We start from the raw sequence: 26,743 nt of genomic DNA, 5'->3' as shown, positions 1-26,743 counted from the left end.
ATGGTCTGGGACACGGTGATGTATGCTATCAGCAGTGACAATGATAACCAGGACAATAATTACACAAAGCCTGGCTCATCCATCACCGTCACTTATCACTTAAACAATCAGGCGTTAAAGAGGAAGAGGGGTGGAGTGGAGAAGAAGCATCCTGGACTGGGAGTCTCTGTTCAGTGTGTCAGTCAAAGCAAATCCAGTTTAACTGCCCTTATAAACATGTGTCATATGTGTAGTCTCTGAACTTAAGGATATAGGATGTATAACCGCTTCCACATTTTATATTTTGTTGATTCACCACCTTATCCATAGCTGATCTTGAGTTTTTTCAGCTTTTGGAATTGTAGATATTCATGCCTTTCTTAATATTCTTGCTTTTTTTTAAAAAAAAAATTCCAATTACAGAAAGGATAGCTGCAGACTTAGAAGTTTTATTGCTCTCACCAAACTCACCAGACTCCTGTTACAAAACGGTAATTATAGCAACATCATCATCTTCATTCAAACTCGACAGAAACTAAATAAAACTCACCCAGACATGTGATGGCTCAACTTTCCATTGCTCCAACAATCACCAACTGTGGTTGATCGAAATAAACCATTTATTCACATAATATTCTGGCTGTACGCACCATTTCTTCCCACTGCTTCTCTGATGTCTGACCTCCCTCTTGCTCCGTTCTTGATATTTCTGCGTGAATTAAGGGGTCATTTCAACCAAACCAGAGTTTGTGATTGAACAGCGGAAAGACAAACCAATACATTTTTGTGAGTTGTATTTTGTTTCTGTTGAGTTTGAATAAGGGGGACGATATTAAAATTAACCTTCTGTAATGGGAGTCTGGTTAGTTTGGCAAGAGCAACAAAACAGCTGATAAAATGATTCTTATTCTTTAAAAAAAGGTCTGTCTCTATATATTGATCCTTCCTATAATGTTGCCAGTCACTTAATTACAATCTGAGCCTGTCAGCAGCAAAAACAAGCACTTTCAGTGGACTTAGTTTGAAGGTGAGCAGCTGCCCTGCAGGGATCATTTTGCAGCTTAGTTTCTCTTCTGCCACCCACAGCACTCTCCCTCAATACTGGACCAATCTCAATTTGTTTTTATTGAAAAGGTTTATTTATTTTTAGACTAAACTGGTTGCATTTATAAAGCTAACTACATGAATGAACAGCACTACAGGCCAGGGGAAAAATATGTCCCTTATTAACTCATATTAATGTCAATAAGCATCTTATAAAAGTCATATTATTTGCTAACTAATGCTTATTACAGGGACATTGAAAAAAAAAGTATTCCCAAAAAAGTGACGCACCTGATGGCTCACATGTGATCAAATTTAGCAAGATACCAAACTAAATAAAAATGTTTAGCAAAATAAATATAATTTAGGTAACAATACTTAAAATACCTGTCATCACTCAGCCACATATGATTGCACAACGTATACGGAGAGAAAAGGCAGATTCACACTGTGTTGGGCCTCAGTCGGAGTGCTGGATGGCCTCAACATGTCTGGGCTGGGCTGACAGTGAACTTGAACCCTGAAACCCCTGGAAGAAGGGAGTAAACCACAGAGAGAAGGAGCCTCCCCAGCAGAGAGAGGTCAGGGGTTACGTAAATAGCGAGAAAGCCCTCTGGGTCGGGTTGATGCTCTCTCGGGTAATGAGGTTGACACCTCCTGGGACTCATAACCTCTGAACTCTGAACCTGCGATGTATTGGCCTGTGCGAGGGAAAGACACACCCACATTCCTCTGTCGGAGAGGAGATACAGGGGGAATCTGCCCTTTAACCTGCTGCTGTGTACTGTGAATCCTCAACATCATCACTTGAACAGATCTTTAACAGTGTAATGTGCAGTGGTTATCTGACCTGTTTGAGAAAATGTGGTGAACAACTAGAGAAAAGGGGGGCTGAAGAGCAAACATCTGCTGCATGCAAGCACCAAATGAAAAGCACTTTACTCCAGTGTTTCATTCCCCTGTTTATTGCAGGAGGATTGTGAATAAGTTTCCTTTGAACATGATGGATCATTAAAGTAATGGTGTACCGTGGTTTTGTTCTTTTTCTGCTTAGATGTTTCTTCTTTTTAATACAAATTTCTATCTGTGTCTGTGTCTCTCCTGAGAACTGCCATTGCTCTACTTACCAGGAAATACTTTCTAGATATGCAAATTTACAGCCATGGGAGAGAAAAGTGTGTGTGCGTGCGTGTGTGCTGCAACAGAGAGGGAGAAAGACATGCATGGTTGGATATCTTGTAGAACAAGCAAAGTAGGAGCGTTTAAGTAACTCAGAGCAGCACATGTCGTGTGTCTGAGTTCATGTAGTCTACATGTGTGTGGGTGTGCCTCTGTGTGTCTATTAATGTACACACCTGCATACTGTACCTGTGAGGCTCATTGAAACAGCGTGTCATTGTGCGTTTGGTACATTGTGTACTGCTACTCTTTTAACTTAAAGGAATACTTCCACATTTGTGAAAATATGCTAATTTGCTTTTATGCTGAGAGTTCTTGTGTCAGTCTGTTTAATATTAAGATGCAGCCAGAGATGTTATCTCAGATTAGAATAAAGACTGGAAACAAAGGGTACAGTATAGGGTAGCCCATCTCTGTCCAAAGGAAACAAAATCTGCCTACCTCACCTCTAAAGCGCATTAATTAACATGTTAGAGCTTGTTTGTTTCATCCGTATAAAAACCAAAGTGTAAAAACAATACTGTAGTTCTACAGGGTTGGCTGGATTAGTACAGATGGAGCTTCTTCCTGATGTGTTCCTTGGTTGCCTAAGAAATAGTGCTTTTTAGGCTTCAGTGTTAGATAGCTGAAATAAAGAGATATAGACATACTAGTTAGTGAGGTTTAGAGGTGATAATGAACAGATTTTACCTTTGGACAGTGGCAGGCAGGTAAGCTTCTCCTAGTACTCTTTGTGCTACAATCTAATGTGCTATTGGTTAGCTTCATATTAGAGTCGTACAGTAACAATCTTCTCATCTACCTTTAGACAATGAGAGGTGAACTATTTGTTTAAGTACCAGACCGTGCTGATGATGCAGCCGGGTGTGCGTGCACATGTTTAAGTTCTGTCCTGTTTCAAGTCATTCACTGTTCCTACTGTTAGATTAACTAAATGAATAATTTCATCATTTTTAGAATATTATGCAGCAGTCAGCCAAACATCTGGCCAGGGAAGTCACATTTGGGGGTGATGGTGAAGGCCAGTCCATATCAGTGGTTCCCAAACTGGGGTGCGGGCCCTCCTAGACGAGTGTAGAGCCACTGACCTGGGGAGAAATACAGAGTGAAACAAAACTGAATGAATATAATTTATGTCGGGAAAATATGCTATCATGCTGACCTTTATTTCACTAAAGTTCAACTTGAATAATTTCTATTAGTTGCTTTCACAATTATTGTTGATAATTGATAGTTATTTTAGGGTGGGCGTGTGTGAACTTATGTTGGCTTCAGAAGGGGGCATGCAAGAAAAAGTTTGGGAACCACTAGTCTGTTTAATGACATCAAACTACACAGTGCATTATAGTTCATCTTTTTGTACAATTTAAATTGACAGCATAACTTGTATCTAATAGTTTTTAACAAACAAGTGCACAGTCAACGCTAATGTACGAGAAGTGAAAGGAGATAAAGAGGGAGAGACAGCAACTAGGCGCAGTTCATTATAATAGTAGTTCATACACTTCACTAATAAATCACAATCGCATTAGATTTCACAATCAGAGCAAGGTTTTACATGACCTCAGCACTTCTTTCTCGCATTCGCACTGCTGCGACTGTGAGTCTGCTTCATACCATTCTCAACAATTAAATATAAATAGGACAACCTTGACCATTTCATTTATTTTTATCAGCTCTCATACTAAAAATAGCATATAAAGTGGGGTTGTGTTGCTTCAATGTGTAGCGCTATGCCTGTCAATGTAAAAAATATTTCCCAAAACTTCAAACTATGCCTTAAAAACTATATATGCAATGCACTTCATTTTTTTCTCTGATTGCTTTATGGGTATCTGTGTCTTAACCATAACCTTGACAGCTATATTTCTTTAGTACTGGCAGTACAGTCATGTCTTACTTCATGATGCCTTGACCGAGACATGATATCACTCCAGGTATGAAATCCCCCTTGTTCATCTTCTCTTTCGACAGATCAGAGACCACCCTCCCCTCCCTCTCATGGTTGTGTGTGGTCTCCTCCTGATTTCCTCCGCCTCTCTTTTGAAGCTCAGGGGAGAGTTCATCAGCGCTAAGTGACACAGACAAAAGTGCTGCTGGCCAGTCAGTCCTTTTCCCTACAGATCAAACTCAGCTCACTCTTTTATCTTAACAGTTTCTCTCCTGTGAGACACCACCAGAGTGTGTCGAACCCACCCACCTACTGCTGCTGCTTTTAAATGACAAAAGATAACATCATGTATAACAGTACATATGAAAATAAGTAATAGGTAGAACAAGTTAAGTCTGTTGTGTCCCTGGTTTAAATACCATCAGTAAAGTTCATCTGGTAAGCAGCCTCATGACCACTGGTGCAGTTTTCCCTCTGTTTGTATTCTCTAGAAGCCTTCATTTTGTGAATTCTGGCAATAAAAAGCTCCATAACCACAACATCCTGCACGCATTGTAACTCCCTTCCACCATGAAGCTTACACACTGGTATCCATCCATCCAATTCATATCTTCACTTCTCTCAAGCTCGCCAACAACTTCTGAGGCACTGATTTAACTGCACTGAATCATCATGAAGTAACAGTAGAGTGAGTCGCAGAAGAATATATTTTACTATTAAATTTGACAGAGGATCATTTACATCATTGGAAAATGACAGACAGATGGACACCATATGTTTTTAAGTGCCAAGAGTCCCCTGGGAACACAGATCAAAACTTTTATTTGAAATTAACTTCATATTGACAAATGTGGCGTCTAATAAATCTTACGGTGGACTCTGAAGTGAATCAATTTCAGATTTGGCTTTTGGTAATCAAATTTTACACCTAAATTTTCTCCCATTCTCTCCTGCTGTCAAATATGTTTCTCATAACTTCTTAATTTGGAGTTCAACATAATGATCTTAATACATCTCTGGAAATATAAACCACAATCTTGGTGAAGTTTTCATAAAAAACAAATGACACTGACACAAATACAATAGTATTTACAGTAAAAAATGTTATTTATGCAGTATCAACCTATTCACCTGATTGGATGGCCCAGGTTTGGTGTTGCTACTAAGTTATGGCCTGAAATATTTGGTCTGTTTCTCTCAAAAACTTGCTACTCACCTTGCTATGTCACCTGTAGTATGACTAGGTAGATCAGAAATTATGGTAGCATGGAAGATTTATGGGGATTTGTTGTCAGAATGTGGCAGAAATAGAATATAATATTCATAAGTATGTTTTATCAGTGTATAAACACTTGAAAATAAGAGTTGTTGTGTTTTTGTTACCTGAGAATGAGCTGACAGAGGATGTGGCTTCTCCTCTTGGAGGTCGTCATCTGGCAAAGCCAATGCTTCTACAGTATCTCAGAGCGGACAAATTAAGAAAAACTGCCTCGTGATACAGCCTTTCACTAGTTTCCTGGCCACCGTAGGTCATCCTAAATACTAGGAAGGATAAAGTGAAATGTTTTTGCAATTTGCAAGCTCACCACTAGATGGCACTACATCCTACACACTGGCCCTCTAACAGAAAGAATTATTTTAAGAGCTACGCTTATTTGCTCTCTTGGCAAGAATTAAAGGAGAAGACTGATAATAGACTCATATTCCTAAATACAGTGAGAAAGTGATTAACTTAGCAATAAATCAGGCTTGTCTGGCTCTATTCATATTAAGCTAAAAAAAAAATATATAGCTACCAACACCTGTAAATTTTTCAGATCTTATTTCTTTAATGCACACACAAACAAAACTTTAAAAGTCCTGCTTTTACAGGTAATTTTTTTTTTTAACAGGCAGCATGGTGGCGCAGTGGTTAGCACTGCTGCCATGCAGCAAGGTCCTGAGTTCAAATCCCCCTGCTGGCTGGGGGACAGAGACAGGGTTCTCCTCGTGTTTGAGTGGGTTCTCTCTGGGTACTTCAGCTTTCTCCCACAGTCCAAAGACATGCACTAAATAGCTTAACTGGTCATTGTAAATTGTCCATGAGTGTGAGTGGTTGGCTGGTTGGTTATCCGAGGTGTTCCCCACCTCTCGCCCACTGTCAACTGGGATAGGCTCCAGCCTCCCCACGACCCTTCAAGGATAAGTGGTTATGGACGATGAATGAGGTTTTGTAACTATTTATGTTGTGACAGTGACTTCTGGTGACTTCCTGGCATGTTTTCACCATGTGGTTTCAAGCAACCAGTGAAAACTTCAGGTGATTGTTGTCATATTCTTGAGATTTAAAGAGAGTAGCTGTTTTAGCTGCTTCTAGTCATGATGCTAAGCTAAGCTAATTGCTCCATAGCTATAGCCATAGACAGCTCCATAGTTAGCAAACGGACATGAGAGTGATATCAATCTACTTATTTAACTTTATGCAAGGAAGCAAATATGAAACTCTTTGTCAAAAAAAAACTGTTGTCTTCTGTCTTTGTTGCAGTACTGTGCATGGGTCATCATTTTGTTGGCTCTCATCTAAATGCTTCAACAAAATGAAAAATTGTGAAAAAAAAAAAATAGAAAACAAAGAACCACAGTAAAGAATAAAGTGACACAGGAATGTCATAAAAGAGGTGTCATTAAAGTAATTTGTGAATATTTTCTAGCCGAACAAAATGTGTCAGTATCGTAAACTTTTGTTTGACACAGCTTACTTTTTGCACTAATCCAAACTGCAATGGAAAAATCCCATTGGCTTTTTTTTTAAGGGAACCAGAGCGATGCTAACTTCCAGGTTGGTCTACAAAAATACGTCATCCCTGCAGCACTCAATAAAACAGGGATAGTACGAGCTTGCAGGTCATGTGACCTCTGCCAGCTCTTCGAGTGGCCCAGCCTTAGTGACAAAAGAGTCTGTGGCACCCTCGTCAGAAAGTCAATACCGTGATAAACACTGCCCTTCACTTGAGCCCCGGTTCACCACTTTAGCAGCCAATTGCCTTGACAGTCATTACCTAACTAGTAAATCACCACGACATGTATACAAGTAAATAACACTGTCAGCGAAGGAATAACTGAAAAAAAGAGGTGAGAGGAAACATGTTGCCCTGCATTTTTACACAGACTCCTACTTAGCGGAAAGTGAGCATATGTTATAGAAAATGAGCCTGTAAAACGTTTTTGTATTTTTTTTTCCCCCCATGGCTCTGGCAGCGAGTGTCATTCAAGATGTGGCCTTTCCACACTCATAAAGAACACATAAAACACACATTGTGCTCTCGTAAAGTACTTACAGAGGTGAGATTTATGTGCGAGGGTCTGGATTTCCAAATAGAGACCGATGCTGTCACTAAAATGTTTCTGATTTACACTGCCAATGTATTGGTGTGATTATTGGAAGAACCATTCAGATCCTTTACTTGAGTGCACTAAGTATAAGTACATAAGCATAAAAGTACTAATACCAGACTGTGAAAATATACTCAAGTGAAAGGGCTGCATCTAAAAGCTTACTTAAGTAAAAGTATGTGGCTGTTATCAGCAAAATGCTCTAGTATCACATGTATCAAAAGTTCTAGAAAAAATAGAAAATTGGCCACTGTGAGACATTTATTATGTTTTTAGATCAATATTCCTCATGCATTTATATAGATGCTGCATTTTACTGCTATGTTTAAGGTTTAGCTAATTTTAGTTATTTTATATAGTGTTAGCTTTAGCTTGTGATTGATATGATTAATTTTCTTTTATTTTACTGTCATGCACACAAAGTTCCCAAACCTCATGTTTTTACTAGACACCAAAAGTGCAGTTGCAGTGGTCAAAAAAATTCATTTAATTACAGAATTACAAGTTAACAATTTTCCAGCTTGGTCTGAAACAAAATATTCTGCCTTCTCTCCCAAACTTGGAAAATAAAATCTGCTACAAAAAAGGCTCCTCTCCTGAAGCACAACCCAAGTTTTCGTAATCATCTAGTGAAAAGAAATCAACATAAACTGAGGACATTTTACTAAAAAGTACATCTCTTATGTCCTCATAGACAGGACAGCAAAATAAAAAATCAACCTCGTTCTCAGTTTAATGTAGCACACACAAAAAATAAAGTCTGTCCTCCTCTGAAGCAGCATTACAGTAAACCTGCCTGTCTGAAAAGTGCACTTACTCCTTCAGTTTATCGGAAACATTTATTTAAAAATCACCGGTGTTGGAGATACTGTTTTCTTGAGAGTAAAAATGATATTTGCCTCTGAGATGTAGTGACAACCTGTTCTCATCCCACTTTGTCACATATTAATGATTTGTCACCGTCCCTCTGCGTTTGATACTGAAGCACAAGGTAACATTTAGTGGATGTATCTGACGCAGCCAGAAAAGTGATTTTAACATGTGGTTAGTGGTGTGAAATGGTCACAGTTTGGGTAAGTTTAGGCACAAAAAACCTTGGTTAGGTTTAGGATAAAGACTCAAAAAACAACATGCACATACAAAGGCAATAAGCACCAGAAACACCAGAAACTGCTCCTCTTAATCATATTTAATAGTATCGCTACATGTCATGTTTCAGGCCACAGCTCTTCATCAGCTTTTGTTTTTAAACCTACCCAAGTAGTTTTCATGCTTAAATATACTGTAACTAAGTACTGTTCTTGCCTTAATCTGACCACATAGTTTTCTTGCCTGAACCTATAGCCAAAAAAGTTAAAAATGAAATTCAGCTTCACATGGGACACAAAGAACAATCTCCTTGGTGAAAATCCTGTTTTTGATTCATTTATCTACTACAACCACTTCACTAAACTTTTCCTAAGTTCACAGTTGTCGCAGCCAATCAGAGCTCAGTAGTAGTAGCCAATCAGAGCTCAGTAGGGCAGACTGTGGTGGAACAGTCTTGGGGGGAAAAAAAGTAACATGACATTACATGTGTCAAATGACAAAAGTCACACATCAGTCAACTTGCTGTTACAGGCAACTGAGAAAGTTTATTTTTTTTTAAGTTATGTTACAGTTCACACATTAGCAATACACAGAAAAATTTCACATGCAGTTTCTTTCACGTAGCACTTAGTTACATTCCACCAGTGGCAGGTACCACTGTGATTGATTAAAACTGCAGATTTAAAATCTTATTGAGGGTCCCCAGTTCACACACATTTCTTTAAACACAAGCAGTTTTCATCACCCAGGAGCCATTTTTCTGCCCCCATTGTCATTTTGAGAGACAACCCTGCTCCTCCCATAGGCCAGGCTGAATGTGTGTGCTATCAAGCATAGAGTCATTAAACATTCCTCTGCTCATACAGAACCAAATATTCTACAACTACAAAGAAGAGAAGTCGGCGCATCTCAAACCCGCTGCTAGAAGGAGCACAGGTGCTCATCTCCGCTTTAGGTGAGAGAAGAATATATTCCTTCTTGCAGGGGAGGTGTCACTAACTTTGCTAATGTGTCTTTAATGTAGCCCCGTTACACCCTTGGATGTGGATATCAAAACGTTTAAATCGACCTGCTCACTGGAGGCACGAGTGAGTCTTGTAAAATGAATTATTGATGCCGTGCGGGGCTCCTCTCTGACTGGGAACAATGTAACTTGCGCTGGTGAATTCATCCGAGCTCTTTAAAAATCAAGGTCTCACTGCTCGCTTTCATGTTCTGACAAGGGTTCAGTCTCCACACCACCAGACATTCCTTGATTACCGCCAATGTCCAAGTCCTTCCCAGAGACACCTCAGTCCTGTCAGGACAGAGCACGTTATTGTTGGGATACCTGCATAGTTGCATGATTGGTGTCAAATAAACGTGGTGCTGAGCTACAGTGCTAGAGGTCTTTTTACCTGTAATTATGGCATGGCTAGCTTTCCACTGTGGGACGGCTGCCAGCTTGCTTTGGCTTTTATGGGGCTTCTGGTCCTTTCTTGTGGTTGTCATGCTGCAATTAAAACTGTCTCCAATCGCTGGGTGGCAAAAGGCGCTGAGACAGACTCTTGTCTCTCTCACACACAGACACACATACATGCGCATGTGTACTTGTATACACACACACAAACACACCGTGGAGCCTCTGGCTGCAGGCGATGGGAAAGCGTATGATATAGGAAAAACATAGTTAATTACATTTGACAGGTATCTATTAAAGTGCATTCTTAGACCTTAGAGGCCTTCACACATCTAATGGAAATACACACTCAAACTGCTGCCCATGAATAATAGGGCTTCCCAGCCAAAAGCTTTGGCTTTTTTTCCCTTATCTCGCCAACATCAAGCGTCTGTCAGCGAATAGACAAATCACCACTAATCAAATCCGCAAAAGTATAAACCAAGGTCTTACACTGGTATTCAGATGCTTTTTAATTAGTTATTCAGGGATTCTTTTCACTTTTAAGTGAACAAGCACTTGAATCCCCCCTCTACAGAAGCACCAGCTTGCCTGTTTATTACAGACAATAGTAGTGTGATTGTAATCACAGCACTTTCCCCTGATTTTTCGCATTAAAGAGAGGATGTATGCATTGCAGATATACTTGAATTGTGACCTGCAGATGAAATGTCCGGATGCCTCGGTACCAAAGGACAGTGCATGGCAGGGACAGTTGTCTGTGTGGTTTTTCCATGAATCTACTGTTGCCTGTCTGCCAGTGTACTTCTGTCTGTTTGTGGGTTCATCCCGTCCGTCTCCCCATTCTTTGCGGGTCTTTCATCTAATCTGCCTGAAGACTCTGTCACATCAGCTGTCTTCAAAATCCAATTTAGGTGTTTGATACAAAATATTCCAGACAACAAAAAAGAAGACATACTCATCATGTAAAATATTTATACTGCAGAATTTCTTGCTTCATAGTCTTTAATATTTGAAAGAATGTGAGAATATGTTTTGGAATCTTAGAGAATTTTCCATTGTGGACCAAACTATAGGGAGACCTAATGAAACATGCGTGTTAGATAAGACAATTCCACAAAACCCCAGGATATGGTCAGCGTCAGAGGTTTCAACATTCTTCCACAATATCTCTGCACAGCAACTACAACAGGATTAAGATTATGGGAAGATAGTAGTCATGGCAAATAAACTATGGTAGAAAGTAAACCTCAATATTTGAAGAAAAATACTTAATTGTGTTCTCATTGAGAGTTAAAGGATTTAGCAGCCTCTAGCATTATCCCCTTCCAAGTGTGCTGGAGAACCTGCAGTGGCTGTGAAAAACATGATAGGCCTTACCTAAACCTACTGTTTAATTTGTCCGTTTTGGGCTACTATAGAAACATAGTAGTGCAACGTGTCAGCTTCCACTGAAGAAGACCCCAATCCCCCAGGATGTACGCAAGCCTTTAAAGCCAATCTGACGTAGTGGCCAAACCATGTTCCAACATCATGGGATGCACAGCAAACCATAAAGCCAGTTTCCCATAAGCTTACATTGTGAAAGAAGCCTCTGTAAATCAGTGGATTGCTTTGAGTGCCACAAATGGCTGATTTCAATATCAGGAGTTGATCCATTTGGCCAAACAACATTTGGTGATGGAAGAGTGTTTCCCAAAATTTTAATTTGTTTTTTTAAGGTTCCACTCAGGCAACAAATACACTTAAGTTAAGTTAAAAGATGTCAGTTACGGTAAATCGGGAGGTGCTGAATCATTCAATAGTAATGTAATTCCTAGGAATACTGGGCTGGAAAGATGCTCAGATCCAAATTAATCATATGCGCAGTAATGGTATTTTGACCATTTGCTTAGGCTATCAGGTTTTGTAACAGGAAACACGAAGAAGAATAGTGAAAGAGCAGGAAATGTCACCAGGCGAGGCATAATGAGAACGTGTGGTAAGGAAATGGATTTTCAAACACGGAAACAAAACTTTAAAACTGCAGAAGTCAATGTCATTTAGACTTTCCAAGAATGCAACACAGACCAAATCTGACTTGCTAAGACATTTGGGCTGTCTTGTTTGGTGTGTTTTGAACAAAATATTGTCTGGTATGAAAAAGTAATCATATAATGTAAACTGTTAAATAGGGTCATAATCGGGTCATAGTGTACGTAGCCACCCAGTTCATAGAACTGGTCCCTTATGGGCCTGAAGGGAAATATGTGGTGCAACATGTGGCACTATCAGACATATTTGTGCTTGCTTTTGGCTCCAGGCATTTACTGTGAAACTGGAAAATGTGTGTGATGACTGTTTGCTGGATCAAGTCATTCTTTTCACATTTTCTAGGTAAGTTGTTTGTCTATAGAGTAGAACTGACTGATTGATTTATTGATTTGTGTTTGTTAGGTAAGATGGTAACCCTGTAAGGTAACATCAGTCCATCCTAATTTGCATGTTAGTATCGTCCTTTCTCACTTGCTCTGTCCTGTTTTTTCCACTTCTCAGAACACTTTTTTTTGTGAAACTCCCTGCCTTTCACTCCTCCCACATCCCTGTGTTTCTCCCCGTCCTATCTCCTCTCATTAGAAGGGCTCGAGGATCACACACAAAGCCAGGGAGAGATTATGATGATAGTTTTGTAGCCTGCCCCCTTTTGTCTCTGTCCACATTCCTCTAAAATGAAAGACGGCAACAATTACCTGAGTGTCTGATGCCTCAAGTCTGTTGACATCCACTTTGAAGAGCAGGTCTGGTTCCCAGCCTATGGCTATATAGGTGAACGTTTGTCTTTTGCTGCAATTACTGTCCACGTCAAGATGGCTGACGAACTGGGAGCGCCCATCTTTTCTGTAAAGTTGCCTTGGTTTAGCGCCAACATTTGTTGGCATGGAAAGTAGTTCTTCATGTATAGGCCAATCTTTTGCAGAACAATTGACAGTACAAGTTCTTTATGTGTTGTGGACAGCTAGTCAGGATTCACTCTAAATATTACCACAGGTCAGGGGGAAAGGCAGTGTGTGGTATTTAAATAGAGCGTACATCAAAGCGCAGCAATTTGAGAGTGACATGTGAGTCTGGAAAGTGCTAATAGCCTTCCCGAGCTGATTCCATCCAACCTCCCTGCCAATGTCAGAATCCAGCTGAATTTGCTCTCCAAGATGTTCTTCTGAGGTGAAAGCCAGCAGTCAGTTGTAGCTCCACTGGTAGCCGTTTCCGATGCTTTGGTAGCGTAGCATCAAAGTCACGGGGCACACATATATTCCGCAGGATTAGAGTAGCGTAAAAGGACAGCCCCAGCCCATTCACTGTTGGCACGGCCGCCACAGCCTCGGCACAAGTGAGTTTTTAATGCATTCCATTTAACTTTAATTACTCCAATCTCTGCGAGGGCACACAGGAAGAAAAGGCCCGGGCGTTTGTGCCGAGCAGATTACCCCACTGCCCTGCCAAGTCCGCGGCGCGCTGCATCCTAAGATAGAATTCAAATTCAAATGTGGGCTAAAGAAAGTGCAGCTGTCACCCCTCTGGCCTGCGAAGCCCCAACCGGATCAAAGATGAGCTGTCCTCCTCCCCTGCCCGTGTAAAAATGAGCTGTCCTGGCCGTGCCAGTGTCTCGTCCCCCTGGGGCACCTAATCCTCCTCTCCTGACTCCACACTGACAGTCTGAATAAAGGCATTAAACCCCGCAAAATAATTACCAATTAAAACGGATGGAGAAGTCATCAGGTAGTGACTGGGGGGAGAGCAGGCAGAGGCGGCAGAGAGGGATGAAGCTTCGGTGGGTTTCTCTCCTCCCTGCCAAGAACAACCTGTATTTTCTCCTTTATGGGTTATGGTTTTGCAGTTCTGGATGAGTGACTGACCTTACTGAGTGGTATCAGACCAGGAACAGACTTCTAAAAGCTTCGAGGATGTCGAAGAAAGTTTGTGTGAGGCATCCCAACTGTGCAGGAGCCAGAAATCAGTGCAGAAGTTTTAAAAGCCAGTGGAATTAAGAGTGCTTGTTTTATCTGGTGCTGCGGCTGCATAGACCTGAGATGTTGTGAAACTATAGAGATCGCTGGGCATTTGGTTGTGTGTAATTTACACGTATGTGTTGGCCTGAGAATATATTTAAAACTATCAGGGTGTTTGGATGTAAGACTAAACCACACACTGTAAAACATCATACAGGACTTAAGTGAAATCAACTCATCATTTTTAACTTAACACAAGTATATATGTTTTAGAATATAAATGTTAAATGAATTTAAAATTTCTAGGTTTTATTTTCAAACCACTTCAGAATGTTTATCTGACTTGAAGCCTTTTCAGTGGACACAGTGTTAACCATGATTAAGTTTAGTATTAAATTAGTGTGCTTGACTCCAGCCCGTTTACCCATTTCCTGTTATATCTTTAGCTGTCCTATTAATTAAAAGCATAAACACCCCAAAACATTAAAATTCAGTGCCCATCTCCATACAGTTAATTGTTTCTACTTAATATCTTAGACTTGTTGAACTTGAGTGCTTTCTCAGGTTCACTTAACTCAATTGTGTTTCTAAAGAAACATGATCATGAGCAAGTTGCAGACTTCCCAGCGTGCATTGTTTGGAAATTTGCTGTTTGTTTTTTTAATAAATATCAAGATGAATAATGATTGTTTCTTTTCATAATAATAAAAAAGATGCTAGCCATGATTAAGGTTGGTATCAAATTCAGTCCTCACCCCATTCACTTAGTTAATGCAACTTAATTATTAATTAAATATTTTAAGCTTATTGAACTTGTCAGTTCATTTAACTGAATTAATTAGTTTAATCACTTAAGAACTTACAAATATGAGTTGCTCTGACTTGAAGCCTTTTCAGTTAATTTAATGTATTTCTGTGAGTTTACTTAACTTATTAAATTAAGTTTCTGAAGAAAACATGATCAGCTTATTGCAGAATTCCCCACATGCATAGTTTCTCTCTACAACCCCCTCTGTTTTGTAAAGAAAACATACGGTATGGAAACTTGCTGTGTCTCTTTAAAACATTTTATTGAATTCAGTCTCTGCCCTCATGCAGTTAGCTGATTCAACTTAATATCTTAATATTGAACTTGAATGTTATCTCAAGTTCATTTGACTGAATTTGTTTAACATTTTAAAAACTCATAAGACGACTCTGAACCAATTATTCAACCCCTGTTAAATTTACTCACATTTCTAAGGCAGCAGGGGAACGTTGAAGCAGCTTAAAATGATTTACAGTGCATGTCCTTAATCATAATGACCCTCTAATTCGTGTATTTGTATGTTGACTGGCCACCGTGCTGTAAATGAGCGTGTGTGTGCATGTGTGTTTGTACCTGTGGAACAGTGTTATGGGGGTGTTTGCAGACTAGCGTGCCATGAGGCCCGGGGCACTAATCCACCAGCGCCACACTGCCGAATCCAGGTAAAGTGATCCTAAAGCCTTCTTACCCCTCTCCCTCCTCTGTTCTCTCTGCTCCCCTTTGAGCTCTGTCTATTAGCAGTGGCGGAGATCAGACTAGTGAATATCCACTCAAAAGACCAGTCTGGACCAAGACCCACATTTTGACAACTTAATCTCCTCCTTTGACGGCAGGCAGAAAAGGAGTGAATTGCCATGTGACAAAGGGGTTCTGACTTGACCATGTTCTTTTGAAATTCCTTCCTCTGGTATGGAGACTACCTGTATTCTTGTCCTTCACACTCTAGCATTTACATGTGATGCTCCTACAAGACTGCTGCTTTTATAGTTTTGAGTGTTCATAAGTTGTTCATAATTATCATTTCTATGCAATCAGTGACTGAGATCTATTGTCAAATATATATATTTTCCTCTTGACTGTGTGAGTCTCTGATTAAATAATTGTTTAATCTTTATGTTGCACCAACCCTTAAAACTAGCGTAAAATTAAGAACGATTCAACTCGAGAAAACGAAATGAGAAATTAAAGCTTCTCTGCTGAGCCAAAATGTAGCAAAATCATACTGCTGCTTTGAAATTTTTGTATTATAACATTATCGTACTACTTGAGATACTATCAGCTGCTTGATCAGTGCAGTGCTGATGTGATTGGTTGCTCTCAAACAACGTTTTGTCACAGGTTTATGGAATTCATGCTACAAACATGATAATTGTGGTACATCTGACAACACTGGCCAACTAGACAATCGATTCACAAGAACTCCCCACCCTTTGGCAACCGCAGTTTTCGCCCAAGGGAAGCTTTATTTTGGCATGGAGGTAAAGTATGTGTTTGTGTGTTAAGGCATTTGTTTGTGTTGATGCCTACTGGGGGAAAGGGGACGTGGCAATGGAGGTGGCCTTCCGCAAAAAGACTCCTGACTTCTAAATGGATTTACTGATTTTGTGGAAAGGTTTGTCATGATCCAAAGAACAGCTGATTAATAGTTCACAATAACTGTCTAAAAGCAGGCGGGGCAGTGGGAGTGGCCTATAACTTCTAACATAGCCAAACTTGTGAACTGTTTGTCGCAGACTCTTGTAGGAGGCATCATTGCACTTGGCAGTTTGTTTTTCATTAGTGACTTATTCCACCTCCTGGTGCAGTTCACCACACCCCCATACTTTAGCCCCTTTCATAACCTATGAACTGTTGATTGTATAGCCTTGCGGCAGGTGTCAGCAGACTTGGCAGAAAGTTCCTTTTTCCATTGGTGTCAATTAATCCCACACCTTGCACTGTCCCCATAAAGATACATAGTTGTGTTTGTGTGTGAGTGAATGCATGCACACATGGATTCATACATGTACATACATTATAATGGCTAGTTGCAAGTATTGCGAATTTACACAACTTTGATTTGCTAATCAGAAATTAGTTTTTAATTGTGGAACAGAGCTCTGGATTGCTAAACTCTCTTACAGAGATACAGTCTATTCTAGCCTGACTTACACAGCTAATAAAAGGCACCTACTATAAATCAAACTTATAGTCAAATGCATGTTTATTCGGTCTGTTTCATAACACTGATTGAGCAAGGTGGCTCATTCCAACGTTTTCACCTAACTGCTTCTCGGAGTGTAACTCGCTGTGGTATTCCACTGATGTTCATCACTTTTGACCTGAGGACAGTTTGTATTGCTGATATGACTTGTCTTTTGGTTTCTGTGTCTGTGCCAGAATCACCCTGGGCTAAGTACAATGGGCGTGTACACCACTGTGGACGTTGCAATGTGTATGATGCATATGTGTGTGTGTGTGTGTGTGAGGAGTATTTTTTTTGTCTATTCTGTGGAACCCATAATTAGGCCTTATATGACTTACACTCCCGGCCAAACACATATTTGTTGTATGTGTGCATACGGTACACAGACATACTGTACACTTTACCTTCAGCCAAATGATCCCATGTGGGTGTTTTCATCTTTCTTTTACTGCGTCTTTCTGTTTGTCATTAAGCCTAGGATCAATTTAAATCTTCTCTCGTTTCATCTCACTATCCCACAATTATCATGTTATGGTCAAATTATCATCTTGATTTACAAACTGAGCTCTACTGTTGAGAGACCAAGTCAGCTTAAAGGCGCAACCTTTATTCCATTTGTTATTAAGTGTAGCCCTGGCACTTTATGGCTAAAACCTTGATCCCCTTCAGATGACATGTCTGTTGTATCCAAACCTCTTAGTCAATCCATTTCCAAACTTGAATTCAATGTTGTAGGACTCTGTCTTAAGGATATATAATTTGCAGCCATCACATAACTGAGACAACCCATGTGTTATTTTTAATACAGATTAGCTCATCAGTGCTTAGTGGGGTGGTAGCCCAGGAGGAAGAGTGTATTATCCAACAATCTCTGGGTTGGCAGTTTGATCTCTGCCTCCTTAAGTCCAGATGTCAAAGTGTCCTTGGGCCGAAGCTGAAACAAGCCAGTGCCGCTTTGCATGTGAGCAGCATCACAATCAGTGTGTGAATGTTTGCTTTGTCTTTTAAGGTACATTTATGCTTAATATTAGGTGTAGATACAGACAGAGCATTCTGTTCTAATGCTCATTTTTGTGCACATTGTTTGAAAGCTAACAGATGCGAACAAAACAGAGCACTACCATCAGTAGTTGTGGGGTGGCAGTGTTGTAGTGTAGTCAATAGTACAAGATACACCAACAGGATACACTTTTGCCTTTCTCTCTCAGGAGGTACAACCTCCTTCAGCATTGACGTTTCTGTTGTTGTCCAAAACTTTGGATTCTTCTTCTTCTTCGGCTTTAGGTTCCCTTTAGTGGATGTATTGCTTAACATGTCCATGACAACATAAAGGACACCTAGAAGTATGTGGGCAGTGGCTGTTATGTATCTATTTTCATATGTAAAGGGGGCATAAATGAGCCTTTAAAGGACCAGTGTGTAGGATTTCATAGCATTGAACAGTTTGCAATTACTTTGTCTTACAGTGCCCTTCCAAGTGTGCGAGAACCTATGTTGGCCACAATATGTAAAATGCGAAAGGCTGTCTCTAGTTTGGTTCGTCCGTTCTAGCCGACTGTAGAAACACGGTGGTGCAACATGGCTGATTGTGGAAGAGGATCCCCCCCCCCCCATGTAGATATAAACTCTAAGGTAACAAGAACACATGATTCTTATTTTCAGGTGACTATGCTCCATCTATATATACTTATTTATTACATTTTTGCCATATTCTGACAATTGATTCTCATAAACCTTCCACACTGGACCTCTAAGATAGAAAAGTGCTATATAAGTTCAGTCTGCTTCTTCAAAATATACATATTTAATGTATTAATAAAATATACATTAGTGGCTAAGTAACTTGTTCTATAATCTGTGTTTTATTAAATGGTGTGATTTTGGTTAAGTGGATAAGCAATTTTCCTTCTTCTATGCAACTAAATCAAACAATATTTTGCAATTAAAATATCTGCCACTAAAAGTGTCATAGCAAGAGTTGTTATATATTATAACCTTTTGTCTGTGCTAACAGTTTGAATAACAGGCCTGTGTGACTCTGTCAGACAAACTGGTGGAGCAGCTTTTGTGCCACGGGGCAGCTGACGTGTGAACGGACAAACACTGTAAAACACTGTAAGATAGCATGAGCTGCCTGTGCTTTTTCAAACAATCATGTAATGACCTTTTTAGATAACTTTTTTAAATATCAGATGAAGATTTTAAAATGTTTATTACTTTTAGTCTATAATTGACTAGACTTGCTTACTTGGAAGTATTAAAATAAGTGGTAAGAATTTGGATGTGCTGCATAAATGTGTCTAAGAAAACATGAAATTATGTCTTGCAATTAGCATTGTGGCAGCTGAGAAGAAGATCATCATCCACTGGTTTGCTTACCAGTTTGAGCTATATTGTGATCGACTGTATATAAGATGGACAACATGACATCTCCTCAAAAGTGAAACCAAAACATCTCGATTACTCTGGCACTTTCATGTTATCAGATTGAACATGGGCAAAATAAAAAATCAAAATACACATCGAAGAAATTTTTCCCAAAGATAGTTTCTGTCATTTTAGGCAGTTCTTATCGCACAAATGTTTGTTCAAATGTTCGTTTTTCTGATCAGTTTGGTTTGGCAGCTGAGCCTTGCTGTTAGTTGTGTTGGTTAGTGTAGGGGCGGGACTTTGATACCAGGACTTCAACCCTGACACTGCATAGACTCTGGCTCCAAATACAAAACTTGTACCCAAATAACAAAACAGGTAAACTGTCAATTACTCTTGTTTATGGTGCAAAACTGACAGACATCATAACTCACGTGACATTACAGACATCGTTTACGTTGTAAAACTGTCGCAGTTTGGTTAGATTAAGGTGAGAAAGCTTCTGAGTTACATTTAGGAAATGTCTGTGGTTTGGGTTAAAATAACCATGTTACATAAGTTAAATGACGGAAGTTACATCATTGCACAATTTCTCGCATCTTGTACTTCTCCTGTCATACACTAGGTAGCGCCGCTTAACAATAAACTGACATATCAGTCATAAAAAGTTATTTGCACTTTTGACCAAGACGCACGTTTTTTGGTGTGAATGGCCTGTCCAAATGATGTCACCAATGCAAGATGTCAGCGCCTGTATCTGTGATATTTCCTTCATTTTTGTACAGCTGGAGTAAGTGGAGACACGCCATCCACCTTGATATACAGTCAGCGGTTTAAGCAAATAATAATGTGTATATTATTTAAAATGTGATCATCTAGAGACTGTAAGCATTGTCTAAAAATGATATATTTTCAGAGGGTGTGTTGTGCATGCTTATAATAGCTTTCCTACTGAGTTTAAGTATGTCGACCTGGCAAGCGTACAACATGGCAGGAATTGAGTTAGTCATTAACATGTTATTGTTTCAGGCGTTTCAAGCTAAGGCCACTTTCCATTTTGGTCATCCATTAAGTTTTAAAAGAAATGACGCTGAAATCAAATATGCCACTTAAGTAAACATAGCGTTCAATGTGCCTGAAAGTGTCTTTGATAGAAAGATGAGAAACTTTGTGACATGCTGAGGTCGAAGGACAATTTGATAATTTAACGAGGGCAAGGATTTCTCTTTTCATAAAAAGAAAAGAGTTCCATATAAAAGAAAGAGAAGGCCTTCAGGCCTTGTCAGCCATCTCCATTAGAAACCCCACTTTAGTCTTAATGCATTTCTAGTCATTAGCCAGGGCACAATATGTCACAATCCTCCTCAAAAGAATATATACACATTGTTCAAATAATTGCCCTGTGAAGGACAAACAACCAGCATGTAAAAAGGCATCATTATTCAGGTGCAATCACTGGCGGAGACTTTCAGGCCTTCCCTCTTCTTTGCCATTGTTGTAGAAGGCCATCTGATGTCAGAGTGCCTCTCTGCAAAAGTAAGAATTAAAGACAGAGTGATTTGCCAAACAGCAGCATGAGAGTGTCTGTGTGGACTTAAACACTCTCTAATCAGAGCTGCTGCTGCTATGATCAACACTTAAGGATACATTACTATAAGAATCACATTTCCTCACCTAATCATATTGTTTCATACTGGGCGTGTTAATGTAAACTTACCCGAAACACTGTATCCGTCAGCGCTGGGGAAATTTGACACCCTTTAATAACACCATCCTTCTGCTTGTCAATCAAACTGCTGTAGATATAAAATTTGTCACATTTGCTCAGGTTTTTTAATTGATATGCATAGTTAATGAGCTGCTTTCTGACAGACAGCAGTAAAATGGCAGCTTGCTCAACTAAAAAAATTCATCATGCATGGATGATCACCATATTGTCTTGTGTGCCATCATTACTCTCACTCAAATTCAAGGTTGCAGCCACCCATAGAGGTTAAATACTGGTGACCTAGTAGGACTGTTAAAGCCTCTAGGATGGCTTGTTAAATGTCTTCCAGACTACACAACAAATCCAGCTGCATCGACTTGACCTGACCAATTACATATAGTGCACAGTGTTTTACCATACACCTTATAGATGCTCAGGAATTTCCATAGCCTTGAGGGCATACTCTAACTTTGTTAAGCAGTGTGCAAAAGGTGACACATGGAAACAAAGCAACCAAAGATAAACAGACTGAGTCTAAAAATATTAAAAATGCACTTTTTCGCCTTCTTGCTAAGTCTCAATGATAAATATGAATGTACAGTTAGCAACTGGTTAGCTTAGCTTAGCTTAGCATAGCATAAAGACTGGAAACAAGGGGAAACTAGCCTGGCTCTGTCCAAAGATAACAAAATCCACACCAGCACTTCTGAAGCTCAGTTACTATGTCATATCTCATTTGTTTACGATGAAATCCTGTTGTGACCACGAGGTTAAAATGCAACCGACAAAGACTCACGGATGCCACTGCTTGCGGCGGCCAAAAAGTAGATGAGCATATAACCCCTGATGAAACCGCATCCTGTTGTTTTTACACTTTGGTTTTTGCACTGATAAAAGAAACAAGATACAATGTTTTGAGAGTGAGCTTTAGAGGTACAGTTGCTATGCATTCGGACAGAGCCAGGCTAACAGTTGCTCACTGTTTCCAATCTTTGTGCTAAGTTATATCATATATCAGATTTTTCATACAGACATTAAAGCTATAATAATATAACATTTCCACATTACAATATATAAAAACAGGACCTATGTTATATGTATATTGTTGACTTTTTTGCTTACATTATCCCAAATGTTTCAAACAATGTTCAACTGCAGATGAATTTGTAATTTATTGAAGGTAACAGTACGTCTCCTGCTAAACGCTAGTTGCTATAACATCCAGGAAAACACAGGATGAGTTGAAGTCGCAAACATGACAAAACACAATGTGAATACAAATGAGATAGATTTAATCACCTATGGTGTCTGTTTAACAATTAAAACAAGTCCTGTGATCTCACACTATTTCACAATGTCATAAAACTACTTAATTTTGTCATTGTATAGTAGCAGAGTATACATATGCATTTAACAGCAAGCTTTAGAGGTACAGGTAGGTAGATTTTGCTATGTTTGGATAGAGCCAGGCTGGCAGTTTCTCCCTCCCAGCAGTTTCCAGTCTTTATGCTAAGCTAAGCTAACTGGACACACAGCAGCTTTATTGTTAAGATGTTAAAGAAGTATCAGTCTCTGCATCTAACTCTTGACAGGAAATTAGTTTGGGAAATCACCATTACCATGCTATTTATTTAGACAAACTACAGCTCCCCCTTTTACATGTATGGCCAGTATTGCAGCAATGTTGACAAATGATCCAAAGGCCAATGCAACATCTACATATATATGTCTAAGGTCTGACTTATTCATGCACATGACCTAGAGGTGTGTCGACACTAGGAGGACAGTTAAAGCATAGAGGATATTTAATTTGATATGGCATTTGAAAACATTACATTTTATATATATATATATTATATATATATATGTATATATAATTTCCAAAAGCATTTCTCGAGCATTGATTGCATCGTGAAGATCAATTAATTAGAGGCTTCCACTTCTGATATGTTACCTTTGGTGCTGAGGCTGCAGGGTGGCTTTGGTCAATATGCTGATCATCTAAACATTCAGCCTCCAAAAACTGGCTGAGTACACAGGAATTAAGCCCCAAAGCTGTCTTAATATCTATTGATCAATCTGAATTTTGGACACTGGATCTAAAAGTGTTTTCCTTTTAAATAACTAAATAACGTCAAGAGAGCCGGGGGTGACTGTGCAGATGTAAAGTTTAATACCCGCACTCTGTCTGCCAAAACAGGAAAAGCAAGGGTAGAAAAGGACACATTTTTGGCAGCCCTTCATCAAAAGCATAAAGCAGTGGCCACAAGGGGAGAAGTAAACAGATTAGAAGAGCTATTGACATTTCCAGGTAGCAAGGAAGGGGTGTCAAATGGCAGCAAGGATGATAAGGTGTACAGGCATTCTGTCCCCCCTCTCATGTTTTATGTATCTGTGATCACAACTGATCGTGAGAGAAATTAATCAATAACAATGCCGCCGGGATGTGCAGATGACACATGCCACTGCCCACCCCCTCCACCGCCACCTTGTGCTGCCCCCCCCCCCCCCCCCCCCCCCCTTCCCACACTCCTCCATTCTCCACCCTCCTTCATTCTCCTCACCCCATCCATTTTGATTCGGGGGCCTGTTGTTCGCCCACGTCTAGGTGAGGGATTTTTACATCCCCAGCGTGCTTGGAGGAACTCCATATGGCCGGGATCAAAGGTGTTGCTGGGTGCATGGTTCTGCTTGGTTGCCAGCCACCGCCGTTAATTAGAAAACAAGATCAGAGGCGGTATTAAAATCCAATTAAGCCCGTATGAACAGATTGCCAAGTGATGTTCACTAATGCATTACTGAGCACCATGCAAATTTTAGTGGCAGCATTTGGCTTTATGTTATGTGTTTGTGTCATTAAGAGTGTGTGAGTGTGTGTGTATCTGGGAGTGTGTCTGTGCACGTGTCACTTGCCGGCTATCTGAGGCTCTGTGACATTGCCTGATTTTTTGCGGTGATACACAGCTCTAATCTCATACAAACAATCAGCCAAAGCTCTGCAGAGCAACAACACCTATCCGCACAATAAGATTGGATGATATTGCTTCTTACAATTAAAGCATAATTGAGAATGCTGAATTATTGATCCATCATAATTGAGTTCTCTTCATTTGATTTGTATGAGAAACTAATATGATGCACAGAAAAATCCAGCAGATTTGGATAAATTGCCTGCGAGTATTCGGGGTTTGATACAAAGATCTATAGCCTTTCCATTTGGTCTCCACTGGCCACTCAAAGACATAAATTACAAGAGGGACAGGAGCTTTCCATTTAAATCATTTTAAAATTTGAGATGACTGTCAGCAGATATAATTAAACCATGTTAAGGAATTGGATGAGGCACATTAAAATGCGTACATAAAATCATTCTGCACAATAAGTGCCAATTTAGTCCATGAGTTTCATTCGCCACAGCAGACAGACAGGGCATCTGTACCAAAGACTGACAAGTGGATGCAGCTGGTGGCCTATGGCCCGAAGCATCCACATTATCACAGACGAGGGCTGTTAATGTTGGGCTGAATGGAGCCCCTTTTGAGATACAAAATAGCATTCTGATTAGAAAGCCAGGAAATACACATCTGAAGTGCCGGAAATTGTCACAATGCAGAACCACGGCACATTTGGCACAGTCTCAAGCTGGGTATAGAGGGGTAAGATCTTAATGAAGGGATGTGCCACTATCAAACGCATTTAGATTTCTCATATAGCCGTGCAGTTTAATCAGATGTGTTCTTCAGGTCATGAGTTGGGTCAAAGTTTTCGTCTTAATATGATAGTGTAACGAAAAACTGCTGTAGACGATTGCGTGATGTTGGTACTTTTCCTAGTTCTGTTTTCTCCTGTCAGGGAGCCACATGATAGGCTGTATATCTTTCCTTGTGTTTTAAAGGGATAATTCAGATTATTAAACATGGGTTTGTATGAGTTACTCATGTATAGCTAGTGTACAGAAGATACTGCTCACAATACCCCCAGTTTGAAGAAGCAGAGAGGAGCAAGAGCAAAGAAGCTAAGCGATGCTGTGGATGGTCAGCAACAAAACTTAATTTAGTCTACCTAAAAAGTCAATGTCAGTGTAAGTGTATGCTAATTTTCATCATTTTACTTTGCCATCAGACAGCCTTTTCTAATGGGAAACTGCTGCTACATAAGCCACATACCACTCTCTCCAAACCAAACAAGCTCCATAGGTGAAATAAGTAATTTTACCTCACAGTGGTCTACCACTGCCTCAATCTATTAGTTTGACTTTGATATTGTGTGACTTCAGTGAATCCAAATTATCCTTTTAAAACACAGGAGTCACTCAGAGTAACAGCTCGTGACAGCTATAAAGCAACAACTCCTGCTGTTCTGCGCAGTAAAGTTATAGATTTTACCCATGTAGTTTTTCTGGATTGGAGAAAGTGATATTTGGCTTAACGGTGATTTCTCATAAAAAAGAAAGCTGTATGACAAAATATTGTGTTTTGATCTTGCTTAGGCACGTTAAATGATTTTTCTACACTAAAAAGAGAAACAAATCACACCAGATGAACAAGAAACACACAATAACAAACACAAAGTACAGATAATTTAGTACAAAGCCTGCTCTTGCTAGCGCTACCTGGAATGCACCTTCTTCTGGTGGATTTGCCCCTGCAGGTTCTGGGTCTGGTGCTCCAGATAGAGTGGTCTCAAGTCTACCTCCACAAAACCAACCTAGTTTCCCCCAACCCAGCGTTCAGAGGGAACCAGCAGCTTCTTAAAGCCCTAGTGCTTTTGCTGCACCTGTAGCTATGAGTACAGGATATGCTAGCAGCCCTTCTGCAGGCTCTAGTTAAGGTAACTGATGCTAATGTAACTTGAATATAAACCAGATTTGTTTCTCAACTGGTAGTCTCTCTTTACTAACACAATGAACTCTACTCTTGTAATCTTAACTTTAAATTGTATTTTAAAATGCTTAATATCTGTAACTTCTGCTCCTAGATGTAGCCTGGGCAGTTGCAACACCCAGTCCTTTTCCTGATGAGGAAACAAGACCAGTTCGGTTCCCCTGAACCACTTGGGCCTGGCAACTTGAGTCCACCTGGCCCTGTGTTCCAGGCAGGTGAACTGTCCCAGTATGAAAACCTCTTTGAGCATGGCAGCTATGAATCTGAGACTGAAGAGCAAGGCTTCCTGCCACCGCCTACTGGTGTTGACGGTTTGAGTGGACAAGACTTTACCAGTGAAACTCAGCCATCGGGCCCTAGCAGAATTTTGCTGCCTGAGTATGGTTTTCCTTATAACTACATGCTCTTGACGGGCCAGTATCCTCCAGGCACAGTCACTCACTACAACAGCAGCTATGAGCAGGGGACGGACCACTGGCAAGACTCTCACTACAAAAGAGACTACTATCCTGCCAGACCAAGCATTCAGCAGGTCGAGACTTTCCCTGCTGACTTTGAAGACCCTCAGATCGTCCAGCAGCCCAGCCAAGTCTCTCAGATCGTCCAGCAGCTCAGCCAAGTCCCTCAGAGCGTCCAGCAACCCAGCCAACCTGTAAAGCAGAACTGGTAGCACTAGCTGTGAGCAGGGTGTTTGAACGACATTATTGGTGAAACAAGGCCTGAGCAAGGTACTGTACTGATGAATGCAGCAATCTGAATATTGTAAAAGTTTGAGATTTACTTTTTAAATTTGCTTTTTCCTGTCTTTCAGGTTGGGCACTGAGTCCCTGCAGATGTTTTAAGACAATAA

The 26,743-nt window shown here is 40.0% G+C and overlaps 1 pseudogene; it reads left to right on the top strand.

The window, feature by feature from the left end:
• Nucleotides 1-26,743, top strand: LOC146314114 (uncharacterized; annotated as a pseudogene).

The sequence above is a fragment of the Lutjanus erythropterus genome, chromosome 15 (genome assembly GCF_056507025.1).
Source record: "Lutjanus erythropterus isolate fLutEry1 chromosome 15, fLutEry1.hap2, whole genome shotgun sequence".
NCBI lineage: Eukaryota > Metazoa > Chordata > Actinopteri > Lutjaniformes > Lutjanidae > Lutjanus > Lutjanus erythropterus.
This window is presented reverse-complemented; position numbering and strand designations above follow the sequence as displayed.